The sequence below is a fragment of the Ambystoma mexicanum genome, chromosome 12, assembly GCF_040938575.1.
Source record: "Ambystoma mexicanum isolate Mex_15411 chromosome 12, UKY_AmexF1_1, whole genome shotgun sequence".
Taxonomy (NCBI): domain Eukaryota; kingdom Metazoa; phylum Chordata; class Amphibia; order Caudata; family Ambystomatidae; genus Ambystoma; species Ambystoma mexicanum.
Window position 1 is genome coordinate 784,100,764 of NC_090936.1, and position 16,012 is coordinate 784,116,775.

Below are 16,012 nucleotides of genomic sequence, written 5' to 3' on the forward strand. Positions count from 1 at the left end.
TGTTTGTGCTGTTCTGCTAGGTTGTGATGGTGTTTGACATGAGAACATGTCGGAAAGATATATAGGTGGCTGATTGTATAAGCACTTATGTGTTAATTCAAGTGTTTTGAGTTCAATTCTTTGCTTGATATTTAGCCATTTTTGGTTCCGTCTAAATGTAGTAATATGGTGTTTCCTTGGGATGTTACATATTGATCTAACTGCGTTATTCTGCATGACTTGCATTTTATTTATATTCTGTTGGGACATTCCTAAGTAAAGGGCACTGCAGTAGTCTAGCTTAGATAACTCTAGGGCTCTTCCTATTGTTATGCAATTGGTTGTAGAAAGGTATGGACGGCAAGCTGTAATAAGCTTACATGTGTATGCTGTGGCTGATGCTAAGGCGTTGGTTTGTCTCGTGAGAGATAGTGAAGAGTCAATGTATATGCCTAATGTTTTCTCATCGTTGGCTACATTGATTGTGTTACCATCGATAATGAAAGTTTTAAAGGATGCTTCTAGTTTATTCAATTTGGATGGGGAGCCGAGTAGGAGTAGTACGGTTTTATCATCATTTAGACATAAACCGTGCTTAGCCATCCATATTTGTATAATACTAGAGATGTCATTCAGGGTTTTACTGTCTGCAACGTAGTCACCAGTGATAGGGATGAGTATCTGGGTGTCTTCCGCATAGTTCGTATACGTGACACCCAGATAATCGAGTATATCAAATAAAGGCTTGGTGAAAACATTATAGAGTGTCAAGGACACGCAGGATCCTTGTGGCACTCCACAGGAGACTGGTGAGAGTAGTGCTGAGGCAGATGGTGCAAAGACTCTCATCGATCTATTTCTGAGGAACGATTTAATCCAAGAGTTAGCTTGGTTGGAGAAATGTGCAGCCGAAGACAAGTGCTTGCATAGAATATCATGGTTCACTAGGTGAAATGCCGCAGATAGGTCAAGTAGTAAGAACAGGACAGATTTGCCTTTATCTTTTAGAGTCTGGATTTGGGTATTTAGGTCAATAAGTGCTGTCTCGGTCCCATGTCTAGATCTAAAGCCTGACTGTCTTAGACCTAGCAATTTATTTGTTTCCAGGTATTGCTGAATTTGTAGATAAGATGCTCGATCCAATATTTTCAGCAGGAAAGGGACGGTAGTGATCGGGCGGTAGTTAGATGGGTTACTAGGGTCCAAAGTAGGTTTTTTTAGAAGTGGGAGTACCCATGCATCTTTCTAGTTGGTGGGCACAGTACTGGAGGCAAATGAGGCATTAATGAATGTGGTGATAAACAGAGCGAGTGCAGTTGCAGCTTCTTTGATTAGCGTTGCCGGGCAGACATCGTCCTTACATGCATTGTAGGGAAATACTTTAAATATTGGCCACATGTGGTGTGCCTTTAGCCTCAAACAAGTATAATGTTTGCCTTAAACGCTGTTGGGAAAATGTATTTAGTTTAATGCAAAACAAATGGTACTGATGTGTCATTGTTTCCATGAATAAAAGGGCCAGGTATACAAAAGATGTGCAGGAAAACATAACGGAATTGCCCATGGATTCGAAATCAATGCTTGAGGCTTGCATTTCCACTAATAATATGCATTGAAGAGGCATAACCAAACATGTGTGACATTGCTGCTAGCAGGTTGCCAGTGAAAAAAAGGCAACCTGCTTTGGTTTATTTTAATTCTGAATCATTCTTCTTTGTTTTAACTGTATCTTGCACGACGTAGTTTATACGCCTAACACGGATGCATCATTTGAATAAGTAGTCAGGCTAATTGATTTCACATGATACAATATAACATTTTTAATTACAACCTCACAATGTAATTTTGAAATACAAAAATGCAGGTCATGTAATATGATAATAAAACGAATACCTCACCTATAATGGCACACTTCAAAACTAAAAGAAAGAATGATTTGGATGGACAACTATTTTATTCTCATTTATTGACCTTAATGTTGCTTGTTTGTGGGCACCCTGAATATAAATGAGCAGACTTACCAGAGATGTTCCTCATCAAGGGGAATTAACAGCCTTTTAATGTATGTATCCCTGAACTTAGGTTTATTTTCAAACGTGTAATTTCCATCAGCCTAAATCAATTTAACCAGGAACAAGGCGAGGATGTGACTCATTCGCTTCGTGCTGGTGGTGAACTCTGCAGCACTGAAACAAGGAAGCCTGACAGATTTGTGAGCCGGGGGCCTGACTATTAATTACCAGCATTCAGAGTTTCTTCATATAGCAGCCTGCCAAGAGCTCTTATTCATTTCTCTTCAAGGAGCTATTTTTCTGCAGCGTTGATCCATTTCTTTGTCAGTATTTATATAAGAACCCAACATAAAGAAGGCATCAGGGATGTAATATAAATTAATATGCAGTATCAGTTTGGTGGGAAACAAATGAGAGATTGTAATATATTTCATTGTCAGCATTAAAATAAAAGGCTTTCTTAGAGGACACGTGGGGGACATATTTTAAACGACTCTGCAGCATGAGCTCACTGGCTAAACGACCAGACATGCCTTGTGGAAAATATAGTTTTTTTTACATGTTATCAGTTTTGTTTCAGATCTCATGAGAACCAGTTATTTATTGTTCTTTTATAAGCTTAAAGAATAAATAATTACGCTGGTTGAATTTGAACAGTTCATAAAATTATGATTGTAGGATACGATTTAAATGTAGTCAACATATGTATTTTCCTTGTTGGCAGCTGGTTAAGCGTTTTCATTTTGTTAGGTTTAAATTGCCAAAAACAAGAACACTAAACCTTGCGTATCCAAATAAAATTGATCCATAATCTGAGCCCACGATTTAAGTGTTGGCTTCCTAACCTTGATGCAATTTCTAATCTTGTAAGGGCAGTGGAAACCAACCACTCTGAAGTAGAACCGATTCCAAGGTGTTTTTTACTTCAACTTCTGAATGTATTTGCAAGGTTGATGGTTCCATTTATTTACCTCTGGGACCGTGCAAATCCCCCAGAACATGTGGCTGGGACCATCTATCCCATTGATGAATAAACCCAGCCCAGACTGCAGTGTCCTTTACAGTTTTATACCAATCAGAACAGTACCAATTGTATCTAAAGTGAGGGAAAAAGTAGTGGTTATTCCCGAATATGGCTGACTGCCTATCAACATTGCAATCCAAGATGTGGAACGGAAACCGTGCTACTAAGACAGGCATCTTCCTTGTTATTATTGATTCATTTGCTGAAATTGACACAGTCAATTATCAGTTACTAACATTTTAGACTAAGTGATTCACATGTCAGTTTCCACCCGCAACTCGTTTGTCTTGTTTGCATGGCAGAACATAATGTGCTTGCTCGGTTCATTTTCTACTTAATTCTCTTCAGTCCTGCATGGAATAACTGAGGGCTCACCCCTTCTCTCGGTGTGGTTCATTTTCTACTTAATTCTCTTCAGTCCTGCATGGAATAACTGAGGGCTCACCCCTTCTCTCGGTGTGGTTCACTATATACCTGAATCCGACTTTTTGGTAAAAATAAAATCACATGCAGATGATAGCCTGGATTACATTTGGGTAGCAGGCTGGGGGGGAACATTCACTGCCTTTTACTGGAGACCATACAGGCCTGATAATGAATCCCACTCTTTAATTGAGCGGATTCCCAAAATAAAGTCATCTTGTTCATAACAAACAACCATCCAAAGTTATCCTTGATTTCCATCCCTCCTTTGTATGGTCTATCGTTCATTTTAGCCCAGTGATTAAAAAACAAGGGGCCTAATTAACAAATCCTTTTTCAATGATATTTTTTCAATCAGGCACCAAGTGGCCTATCTGTTGGGAATATGACTTTGAAACCTCTGATTAAAACTATGGTCAGTAATTCCCATAAATGACTTTTTTGACACAAAGTGTTCCTTGAATTAGGTGTCCCAGTCAATGCAAGTTTAGTCGACTGAAATAAACTCTGCTGGTCACCATAATACTCTGATTAACAAACCACAGATGACCCAAATTACCACATTTAAACTGCCTTGGTTAACGCACATCACTTCACTGGCTTAGATTGAAAGACAGAGTCGATTCCAAGCCAGCTTTTCTGGCCTACCCTTGCATGCTTCTCACTGCACGGGCTGTCCCTTATGGAAATATGTCTCCTATGATCCATCCCATGCCTTTAGTTATAGTCATTACAATTTGTTATCCCCCACCCCCATGGATTGGACCTTGCTTGAAAGGGGGTGTCTATTTGCAGTTCTACCTGTTCAAATCTATAATCACCTTCCCCTGATGTCAGACGCCTTTTCCCCTCACTTTGCTTCAGAGCAGGCCTGAATGTTCCCCTGTTACAACGGGCAATTAGATGACCAGTTCCCAGAGATCTTCAAGAATGTGGTGTGCTCTATAAAAGGGCTTTGCCAATTACTCAAAACATTAACATTTGAAAAGCATTTGAAATGTGTCCGATTTCGTTTCCCTAATGTCAAGTTTGGCTATATTTGCTATAAGCAAAAAAAGAACTAGGATGCTCTAACATACAATTCACTGGTACCATAATATATAAACTCAGATTATATTAAAGTTCATTCACTGAGGTGAGCTTACTTTTCCAGCAAACACAACTAGGTATATCTCATCTTAATGCATAATAGTGTCAGACTGTTGTTTCTCCAAGATTTGCTTAGCTGTTTCACCGATACCACAGCAGTCACAGCTGACATATGGGAGGTGACATGGCTTCACTAGAAAAGTGGATGGGGCCGTAATGTGAGGGTCCCAAAAGGGAAAGGATGTAACAGGAACAGCTGAGAGAGGCGTGGCAGAGGAGGTAGAAGAGTGGATGAAGATATATTGAGAATTGGTTTGAGGACAGGGCATGGTTATGTTCATTCGTGCCGTGGAGAACAGAAGGACTGCAGCAGAGTAGGAGGGCACCCAATTATCTCCATCATGTTAAAAGCAAAATAAGTGGCGAATAATCATTCCATTCACTGATCTATAAATACAGAGCCTTTCTCGTAAGATGGATGCTTACACCTTCCTTTTTCAACTTTCCTTCCTTATTATGTGCTTCCAACCAGAAAAGTAAATTGTGTTAATTTAAAGGAAAATACACTTTTAGACTATCTTAAATGCTTCAAAATTGAAAAAGGACTAAAATATGAGCAGCGTGTCATTATTTTCTTCGTCAGGAGTCTGATAGGGGTCATCATTTTTGAGGGGTGCGCTGGTAGAATGCATATTGTCTAATGAATTCACATTTAATTTAACAAGTGCTTGACATACATAAAAAATATGCTTACGCATGTATTGTACCACACTCCTCCTTCCAATGTTACAACTAATAATCAATAAAGTAGCTCTCCTCAGCATATCATAAGCTGATCTATCATTTTCCTACATCCCCTCCCTCTCTCTCTCTCTCACTCTTTCTCTCTCTCTCTCTCACACACACACACTACGCCCTGCTTTTCAGATTCTTTCTTGCTCTATGGGCCTCATTATGAGTGAGCCTGCCCAGAAATAAAGGTGCGGGTAACAAGTTACCGGCATGTTTTCCAAACCTGCTCACTCCGTGTTTGCCGATAGGGGCACTGAACTACTGATAGGCCTGACCTGCTGGGAGTTCAGGCCCCTACGGCATGTTTTTCACTGAAGGATCGGCACCATTACTACCGTTACCAATGCTTTAGGGTTCCCATCCCAGCCCCATGGATTCCAATGGGAATGGGAACTTACTGTACTGCTGCCACTTATGATATCCTGGTAGCAAGAGGGCCCATGCCTCTGTCTCTCTATGTAGGTGAGAGTTGGGTAGTAGGGTGTACATTTTCTAAAGCGACCCCTGTCATTGATAAGAGATGCCAAACAAGAGGAAAAACACGATTATTTTGAGGGGACAGATGTGGTTTTTTTCAAAAACATCTATTAAAAATGTATTATTTAATTGTATTAACATTTCAAACTGGCTCTTTTTAAATCACCACTTCTGGTACCTAGTGTATTCATATTATGGATGTTAAAATTATCTTACTGAGAAAAGAAAATTATCAAGACCTAGAATACGATTTTATTTATTTTCAGATAAAAGCGTTATCATTCCAAGATGGGCAATCTTTTGCAGTCGTGTTGTACTCTTTCCAAACACACTTTTGATAATGGAGAAAGGGACATATAGCACTAGCAAGGGTTCCATTTTGCTTTTCATAAAATCAAAGACCATTTTGGGGATCATAGAACTAACCACAGATCTTAATATGTGACCAATATGTCTATGAAAAAGTGTAGTATGTATGTTTGATTCACTAAGTACATAATGCACACTGGGCTTGGTGCTCATTTTTCTCTTAAGACTTACCCTAATATTAAAATGTTTGGAACATTGTTTGTAATTTGAAACATACATACTCATTTTATCAGCCTCATAGTTTGTATGACAGAATAAAATGGCTGTTACATCAGTTCTTCCTTTGAGGGTCCAATAGCAGTTAGACATAATGTCTACTTTCCCTGTACACAATATTATTCTGGTTTCAGTGTAACAATGGTTGTTCAGCTCAATTCCCAATGTACAGACACCATAAGAGAATCATGCAAAGAGAGTTAAGATTACACTAATAAAGTAAATCTTCAGAAAGTAGTCATAACAGTACAACATTACACACACTCACTCTATACCACTAAAAATGAAACTATGAAACACAAGGAATAAAGATACTCACTGCATACCACTACATAATCAACATTAACACTAGCTTTGAATGTGTTGTACATTTTTATAGCAGTGTTTTTCAGGACACTTTTTAATGGAAACATCAGTACTGCAGCAAAAATAAATCTGTAGATCCAACTCACGAGTCAATCTTTACATTGTACTACGTACCTTTATTTATATTCCTCTTGTTTGCATAATTGTTTCTTCTTTTTCTCCCTGTCATATCTCCCTTGAGAGTGTGCATTCTTTCTTTCTTTCTTTCTTTCTTTCTTTCTTTCTTTCTTTCTTTCTTTCTTTCTTTCTTTCTTTCTTTCTTTCTTTCTTTCTTTCTTTCTTTCTTTCTTTCTTTCTTTCTTTCCCCTGTAGATAAAGGGGATTTGCTGGACTAAATTCCTTGCATTCTTCTTCCTGCAGCCAATGGATTTTAAAGTGGGAGAATTTTTATTTTTTTATGTACAGGATATGTCTAGTTCTGTGTGTTGTAGGATGTTTTAATCTGGTGACATCTAATTCAGGGGACCTTTACACCCACCCCACAACAGGCATGCACAAGTTTTCTTTATTTGATAAAGTTCTTTTTATGAATCTGGGACCAACGATTTAACAGCATTTATTCAATACAACCAACCTCCCATTTCAGGACAAAAAAACACAGGGTTACGCAGAAGGTATATTTATTAACCAAATAGAAAGGATTGAACCACTTTACAGATAATTAATGAGAAATGCTTCACACAGGCAAGAGGATATTTCCCTTCTTCACCTTCCTACATAGAACACTTGCCGGCATTTCTCTCATGTCAAGAATAGACTACGCCAACCTGCATCTATCTCGGAATGCCAGTATACCTTATCAAAAGCTACAACAAATACAGAACGCAGCAGCATGACTACTCCTCCTACTCACTAACAGCAAGCACATCACACCACTAACTTTTCATGGTAGTAATGTGTATACATCTTCGAATGAATGTGTCTGTAGCCTCTACCCCATGGGGTCCCTTAGGCTTTGTCACAGGTATGGACCACTGGTGATTCCTGTAACACCACAGCTATCTCTTTGCAAATAATAACATACAAAATCACAAGTATGTTTCTACTATTGTTTGGGGGCTACCACCTTGTGTGATATATTGTATACCTCAGCTTTAGGTTCTGCGTTTAGGGCTGACCCTTTAGTTAACACACCTAAAGAAATAAAGCATTCTACCGTGAATCATCCAAGAATGATATTAATTTGATGGATCAACATAACCTTGACAAGTTTTCCAAAATCCTGAGGGAAGGGGTATCACAAGAAATAATGCATTAATACTGAAAGAGGCACATGTTAGTGCGGCAGAAATGTTAGAACAGTCAAAGTCAGGAGTGGGCATTTTATCTGTGGTTTAGTCCTTGATCAAAATCATACTGTCTTAGTTCCAATCATGTAATGTTAGATCACTCTACAGAAAGGAGTAAGGTATGACAAAGGATAAAAACTACATCCAAGATACTGCCAACCTATTGCCATGATAAAAACCAGACCAAGCGAGATCCACACTGTTAGAATATTCTACTCAAATATGTCAAAATCATGTGAAAATTATTCCTTTGAAGTGTGATCTTGTGATAGAGCGCTATGACCAAACGAGTTAGGTGACTGCTTACATTATCAGTTGCCACAGCCCATATCCATTTTTTACCTGTGATTTACCAGCAAAACGTTATACAAGTGAGCATATTTTACATTTACAAATGCCTAACGCCTCACAATTTTGGGTAGCCATATGTCTCCGATTCACAAGGGTTCAGTGAATGTATTGCATGTTCGCATTTGTAAACTACATATCTAAAGTTCTGTAAGAGGGCATAGTACTGCAAGTATGTGCTCTGCCCAATACGAAGTGGATATTAATGAAAACGTCCGAAGGTTTGTGCTCTTTATTTATTCAGATGATCAGTCGACACGTGTTTCGACCCTCTGGGGCCTGGGACCATTCTCTTACACTGAAATATCTAAGGATATCCATCCAGGACTAGAGTACTATTATAATCCAACAGATTTTGGGAACCATTAAACAAGGCATGCAGTGCACAACACTTGGACACATTCATTAGCATTTTAGAGTCCTGGGAATGAGCCGGTCGAAACACATGTCGGCAGATCATCTAAATAAATCAAGAGCACAATCTGTTGGACGTTTTCATTAATATCCGCTGCGTATTGGGCAGAGTGCAGACTTGCAGTAATATCCCCTCTTACAGAACTATGCTAATTGGTCGTAGTTGAGGTACTCCAGTTAGGACTGCTGGGCAGCCAGCCTTTGGATGTGAATTGAGGGCCTCAGTGCCCCAGTTATATGGGTTACCCCGCTTAGATTCTAATCCATCTACATATCTAAAGTGCTGCTTTCTTTTGGTTATCAGTCCCGTCATGTTTTGTAAATTAGAGTACATTTGAAAAAATTAGTTGCCGTAGTAAAATAATATTGAGAGTCAAAAGTGTTACTCTTTCCAATCTCGTGAAAGTGCTCACATTGGTGATTATGAGCACATTTGTAGTAGTCCAAGGAGGCCTTAGTGAACTGTGCCCTGTGCAGATGTTCTAGCCTTGTGCCCAAGGTACTTCCGAGTGATGCTATGGCGTGTTTTGAATATCTCTGTCCCTTAACGCAGGGCACTCTCAGCACACACAGCTGCTTGATGTACTGGTTGACACTGCAAATCATACATTCACACATTCTTTGGCTCAGGTGACCCGTAAACCAGGTACCTTCTGTAGAGGTTCCATTAGAGGTTCCATAGAGGTAGGAATTAATCACAGAATCGGGAGGATAACTCAACGGCAACGTGCTCGCCTTGGAAACAAGACGACACGGAGCAACACAGAAAACCTCTAGGTATTAAGCACATTATAAATAACCTATCATATCATTAAGTGTCTCAGCCTGGAACATGCACTTGTGGATGAGTATAGTGAAATTATTTTGAGGCATGGTTGAAACGCTATTTATAGAGCAATATACATCTGTATGAATTTTACCTTTTTTCTAGGTGCTGTAAAGTAGTCTGCGTAGAATGTTGATTGGGTCTTCTTGTATCACTTTATACTTTTAAAATGGGAGACCTGCAGATAAATAATAATCAGTTCTATGTGAAAACATTAGTGGTGATTTTATCACATTAATTGATTTCTTTAATTGTAAATTTGACCTTGTCGATTTGGCTTTGCTAAGAACATTGCTTTGTTGAATAGCAGGCCAACCTGATGTCTGTTTATTTTTTGGAGTCCGAAATCCGATTCAAAGACTGTCCTCATCAGATGGTAACTGGAAAGACACATTCTGAGAGTTTTACTGAGGCTGGCATGAAAGGAACGCAGTGCTGAGATCATCTTAAATAACTGTTGCCATCCTATACTGCAGAACAGTGAGCTTGTAGATAGCACAGTTAAACAAAGTTCACTGTTTAACGGATGATAACATTTACATAGTGGACACGGTCCAGTCTTTTTTGCTTTCCCACACATGTGAGAAGTGATTTATGATACGAGGAATACAGTGAATTTGCAAAAGATACATATGTCTATTTCGGGTAAACATGTTGTTGAGTGCAGGGATTGTAAAAGCAGAAGAAACGTGTTATAGGTAAATGCCCCCCAGCATTCCATGTAAAAAAAAGTGGAGTCATGCAAAGATTTTGGCAAAGTGCGCTCTAAAATAACAAATCAGGAGTATATCCGGCGATGTTACACATTTGGATGAATGCCATGCATTGACTTGAAGTGCCAAATATAAATATACTAACTGGTTTAGGAGGCACAACATATTTTTTCTTAAAAAATAGACAATGACAAAATATCTTTAAAATCCTTACGGTGGGAAATTAAATTGATATGGGATTCATTGGGGACGTATAAAGGTAACACTAAAAAGCGTAGCTGGAATCCTATTTCTGCTGCGAACTGGGTGACATATATTGGAAAATCGTTTAATAGTAGAGTGGACTCAGCTGTGATACAGCTGGTACAACCCATTGTCCCATTTGAGTTAATGTATGACAAAAACAATCTATGCATTCTAATACAAAACCTGAAATGATCAAGGGCACCGCTCCCTAACGGACTGGCCAATATTGTCCTAAAAGAGACATCTGAGCAATGGGCATCCCTACTGATGATCCTGTTTGACAAGAAATGTGCTTCAGGGTGATCCCTTAGTCTTGCCGCCGATCATTAATAATACCATTGCATTTTATCCATGTTCGATGCCACTGGGAAAATGTTTGGTCTCCTGCTGTTGAAAGCATTGCAGGAGTGGGTAGAGGCACGTAATATTCTGGGAATGCTTCGGGTTGGTTTCAGGGCCAGATCTTTTACCATACATAATGTATGGTAAACACTTGCGTACAGGCGCATTATGAATGAAATATATCATATCATATTGCTGTTGGATGATCTGATTAGGAAAGCAATAACCATGAATGCATTACCGTTTATGTATTATATGTGGACTTACGGCCGTGTTTGATACAGTGGATCAATCTAGGTTATGGGAAACACTTAATCTACTGGGAATCCCTCCCTGGTTATCAGCTGCTCTCAGAAAGTTGCACAAACAAGCGTGTGTATATGTGCAATAGAACGGTAGCAGAGCAAGCACCTGCTCGAGTCCCACAGACAGTGGAGTTAAGCAGGGCAGTGCAATCACTCCCTACTGTTCAATCTGTACATTTCTGATCTACTGTGGTATCTGGCAGGAATTCATCATTGCCCTCCAAAGCTGGGGGGAACTCATGTTGATTGGCTTTCCTACGCGGATGACATTGTGATATTAAATTACACCTATGTGGGTCTGCATAGGGTGGCCAGAGAGCTATTGAGGTATACCGATTTGAAAAGTTTGGTGGTGAACTTCAATAAAACGATGTACATGTTTTATGGAAAGGGCTTAAAAAACTGCTTCTTAAAGGTATTGGAAGGTATAATTGAAAGAGTAAGATTTTATAAAATCCTGTGCCTCGAAATAGACATGGGTAAATATGTTGAAATCAAGGCTGAAAAAATATGCAAAGCCAAGCTGCAAACAATGACTATACATAAATGTGCAACTAACACGGCAGGCTATAGCTATGCTGCGAGTATAAAGATTTATAATCAGGGCTTTTGAACTGCAGTGTTGTACAGGCTTGAAGTGGCTTGCATGAGTGATTTGAATTGGTTGGAAAGGATAGAGGGCAGGTTTTGGTGATATCGCTACATATTATCCCCACCAAAAATATTGCCGTACATATGGTCGTCTGTCCCATAGGCACTATTTTTGGGGGGATAATTTGTGGGAGCGGGGGTTTTAGTGGTATCACCCCACGTTTAAAAATAATGCAGGGGTTGCGGGGGTGTCCCCTGCAGGGTCCATGGCTCAATATTGCCACAAAAATATGGCGATATTTTTATATCGCAATAATTTTACGGGGATATGAACACATGGAACTGTTTTGGTGTACCCTTCTGGGCCTGCCTAGCTCCTTTCCAATTGAGCGGATATGTTTGAAGCTTGGACTGTCCTCGCTCAGTTCTCAGGTATTGAGGAGAAGGGGCACTTTATTGATAAAGGCATGGAAGGATGTTCAGTGCCATCTATTGACAATTATGGACCAAGTGATGCATAATGAAGCCATGGGAAATGGTCTCCAGGAGTGGGCTTAGTATCATTAGATTTCTTTGATTGTTTTTATTGGGTGCATAATTGTTCATTAGACTTCTACAAGTTATAAGAGGAGTTTGCAACCAAAGTAAAGTCCTGGGACTGGATTGTCAACTTTTCCCGTTTAGATAATCGAAAAAGGTATCAGAGGCACTATGCATTATATTATAAATCCATGACATCACAGCAGTATTTAATTAAGGCCCTGCAATTTTGGTGCAATGAGTCTGCCATTTTTTAAGATTAGATCAATTGTCTACACTAACTACACTTGGCCCTCAACTGGACATATCTAAGGAATTCTGCACATGTCGTATCTGTCTAAAACCTGAAGTGCTAGAAACAGCCCAACACATGTTAACCTCTTGCCCAAGCATGAAATCAACACATAAGAAACTATTGGCCTGTTTTGTCATAGGATTCATGGGTTGTGTGAAGATGCATTCTGGAACTATTGCCTTAACTTGTGTAACACATCACTGATGATTGCTCTGTTTAATATTTGGAGGGTAGTGGAAATGAAATTTGAATTTGGTTGTGGTTGTAGATAATTAACATTAAGATGTGAAATGTGCTTTATTTTTTATAATTAAGGCATACGTTCAATTTCGGTCTTAAATGTGAATAGGTGTATATACTTAGTTCTTTTATTGATTTATATGCATGTGAAATACTTTGTTTTGAACTAGTGGACACATATTAAATATAAAAGTTATAGGGCCTCATTAGGACCCTGGCGGAGAGGGTATTACGCCAGCGTAGTGCATGGCGTACCTCTCCGCCATACTACGAGTTCCCGTAGCGCCATGGAGGTTTTCTCCGCCTGGTTTTACCAGCCGGAGAAAACCATGGCGCTACGGGACCTCGTTGTTAATTACGCCACCGTATTTTACGGTGGCGTAATTAACTCCTTCCCCACTCCCATTATACCCTATGGGGCAAAAATGGGAATGGGGAAGGGCAGAATGGGGATTGGGGATTTACCGCTCCGCCGAGGTCGGAATGGGGCGGTAAATCCGCCAACCCCCATGGCGCTATCGGCGGCTTTCCGCCATGCTTCGCGGTGCATTTAGCACCGCGAAGTCCGCCTGGGTCGTAATGAGGCCCATAGTTTATTAATTTTAGTAAACTGGATATTTCTGTTCAAGGTAAAACTATGTCTGGGTGCAGTGTTTAAAAAGGCAGAGGAAGCCTTGTGTTAGAGTGTAACCATTTTGCAGGTACAATTGCATAGTTGAAAACTTTTATACCACAGTGAGCATTTTGAAACCAGATTTCTTTTTACCTTGGCCCAGTACGACTAACTGCAGTGCTTGTAACCCTTAATCATATTTTCCAGGACTTTGCACTGCTATGCATATTTATCAATCAGCCTTTTAGATATGAACAAAGGCCTTGTGCGTTCTATGTCTTGGCAAGAGATTATAGTAACTAACACATACATGAAATTGAGGGGTATATAACCACTGTTTACGTAGTCTGTTACCTGATTGGCTAGGCTTCAAAGTTCGCTACAGTTAAACATATAGCTCACGTCTCGATTCAATCCTCTGTTCTTTAGGTTAAGCATCTTCAAATATGTGTGTTCCCATGTGCTTCATGTCTTTCATTTGGGAAACAGGCCTTCAATACTAAAACCTACCAATCCTCTAGTGTGTATCCATCTTGCATACAATTAAGTTCTACTGTTTTCTTTTTTCTTTTTCTTATGGTTCAAGATGGTATGTCTGTGTCCATTTCTTTTGCCCTGTTTCTGGCATGTTTCACCTGTATGCTTTTCTTGTTGGCATTTCTTGCATTGGACAACGTACACAATGTTTGATTACTCTTTTGAATCTGTATTGTTTGGTTCTGTTTTTTTTAAAGCAGATTCAATGCAGATCTGTGGCTAGGTCTTGCATCTCCTCATGTTTCATTGTACGTTACAGGTCTCATTTGTGATTGATTGAAGTACTTCTGCTCAGCGACTGTGCTAGGTTTCTGGTTGATTACATGCAGTCAAGGAAGTGTTGAACAAAAATGTCTTTCAGATCTTCATTGCTGCTGAATGTTAGTTGTAGGTCCTTGAAAATTCTGTTCAGTTGTATTATTGCTAGATGATAGATGTCAGCTATGGGTACAATTCTGCAGGCATGCTTTCTTTGTATAGTATCTGGTTCTCGCTTGGAATTTTTAGTGAGCGATCAAACTCCCTTTAGAGTGGGGCGAGAAAAGTTGCTTGTCCCCTGTCCTCATGTAGAAGCATTTGTATTGGGAACTGTAGGGTATTTTGTGGAGATTTGGGGCCTGACGGTATTTTCTTACCGCCGAAATATAATTTAGCAACAATCACTCCTTGTATTCAGATTGGGCCATGTACGACAATAATACAGTGAACATGCATTATTTCAGCACCCAGGCATGCATATTTGGTATGCGTGGGTGGTAGGCGCGGTTGGTGGTATTTTGGTGAGCATAATTCCCTTGTTTTATTTGTGGCCCCAATGTCCAAAATCCCTTATCTTTGCTTAGATTTTTCGTGTGATCACTAGAGAGACCTCAGACCTACATTTTAGGAATACCACATTTTTCAGTGATAGTGTTGGTATGCCACCATGGGCGAACTCACTGACTTATTTACGACAGAGAGCTATATATGGTAGTCTTGTGGTAATTTCCACTACCTTATATACGGTAGGGAGCTATGTTCAGAGAGTCTCTCTTCCCGTTGGCTCATGTACCTCCAACAAGCTATGCTACAGTCACTCACAATTATTCATACTGATTCTGACATGCACACATCTGTCTTAAAATGACCATTGCACTGTTTAAAAATCTCCCCACATCATCGGCATTGTAATGGTAAATAGTAAATACACCACCCGTCTGTTTTCAAATATTTTTCTGTATTATAAAAGTTGCATTTAAACACGATCTCACTCTTTACAGAAATAAATAAAATGGTACAGTAAAAGCATTGTCTATGACACACTGCAAAGAGAGTGGCGGAGAACAGAACTCAAATTGCAACATTAGCATTTGATTAAGGCATGCACAGGAATCCTACACTGACTGCATATTACCGTACACACTCAGCTCCCACACTTCTCATTATCTTATCTTTTTAGTTGTTCTCTTTGGCTGTTCTCTTTGTGAATGTGGCTCCCTTGAAGATTAACTCCAGCAAAAAGGAACGCTTGCCTTCTCAAACCGGGGTCATTGCCTGGAATTCTCAGCTTTTGCAGATAGGAACGCCTCAGCCAGTGGAAAGGTCCTTCTTTCAGCTCTCCCCAATCTCGACTGCCAAATCTTGACTGTAGCAGGATGCAGGGATCTGCATTCAGTCAGGAGTCCCACAGCCAGGTCTTCTCCCCAGTAGTGCAGAAAAATGTCTGCCTGTCTTTTTCCCCGATACTGCCCACTAAAACTTTCATCTCAGCCCTCTGTATGACGTGTCCCAATGAAATCCATCATCTCTCATCCTCCTACTCTCAACAATAGCTTCGCTTATACATTTGTAATTGTTGCAAATCTGACTTCCTTCTTCCTGCAGTTCCTGTGCACAAAAACACGGAGAAGCAGGCAGAGAAGAGAAGAAAAAAAAATCTGCACACACATTTAAATGGCTTTCAGAGTATGCCTAATTCTGCAGTGGA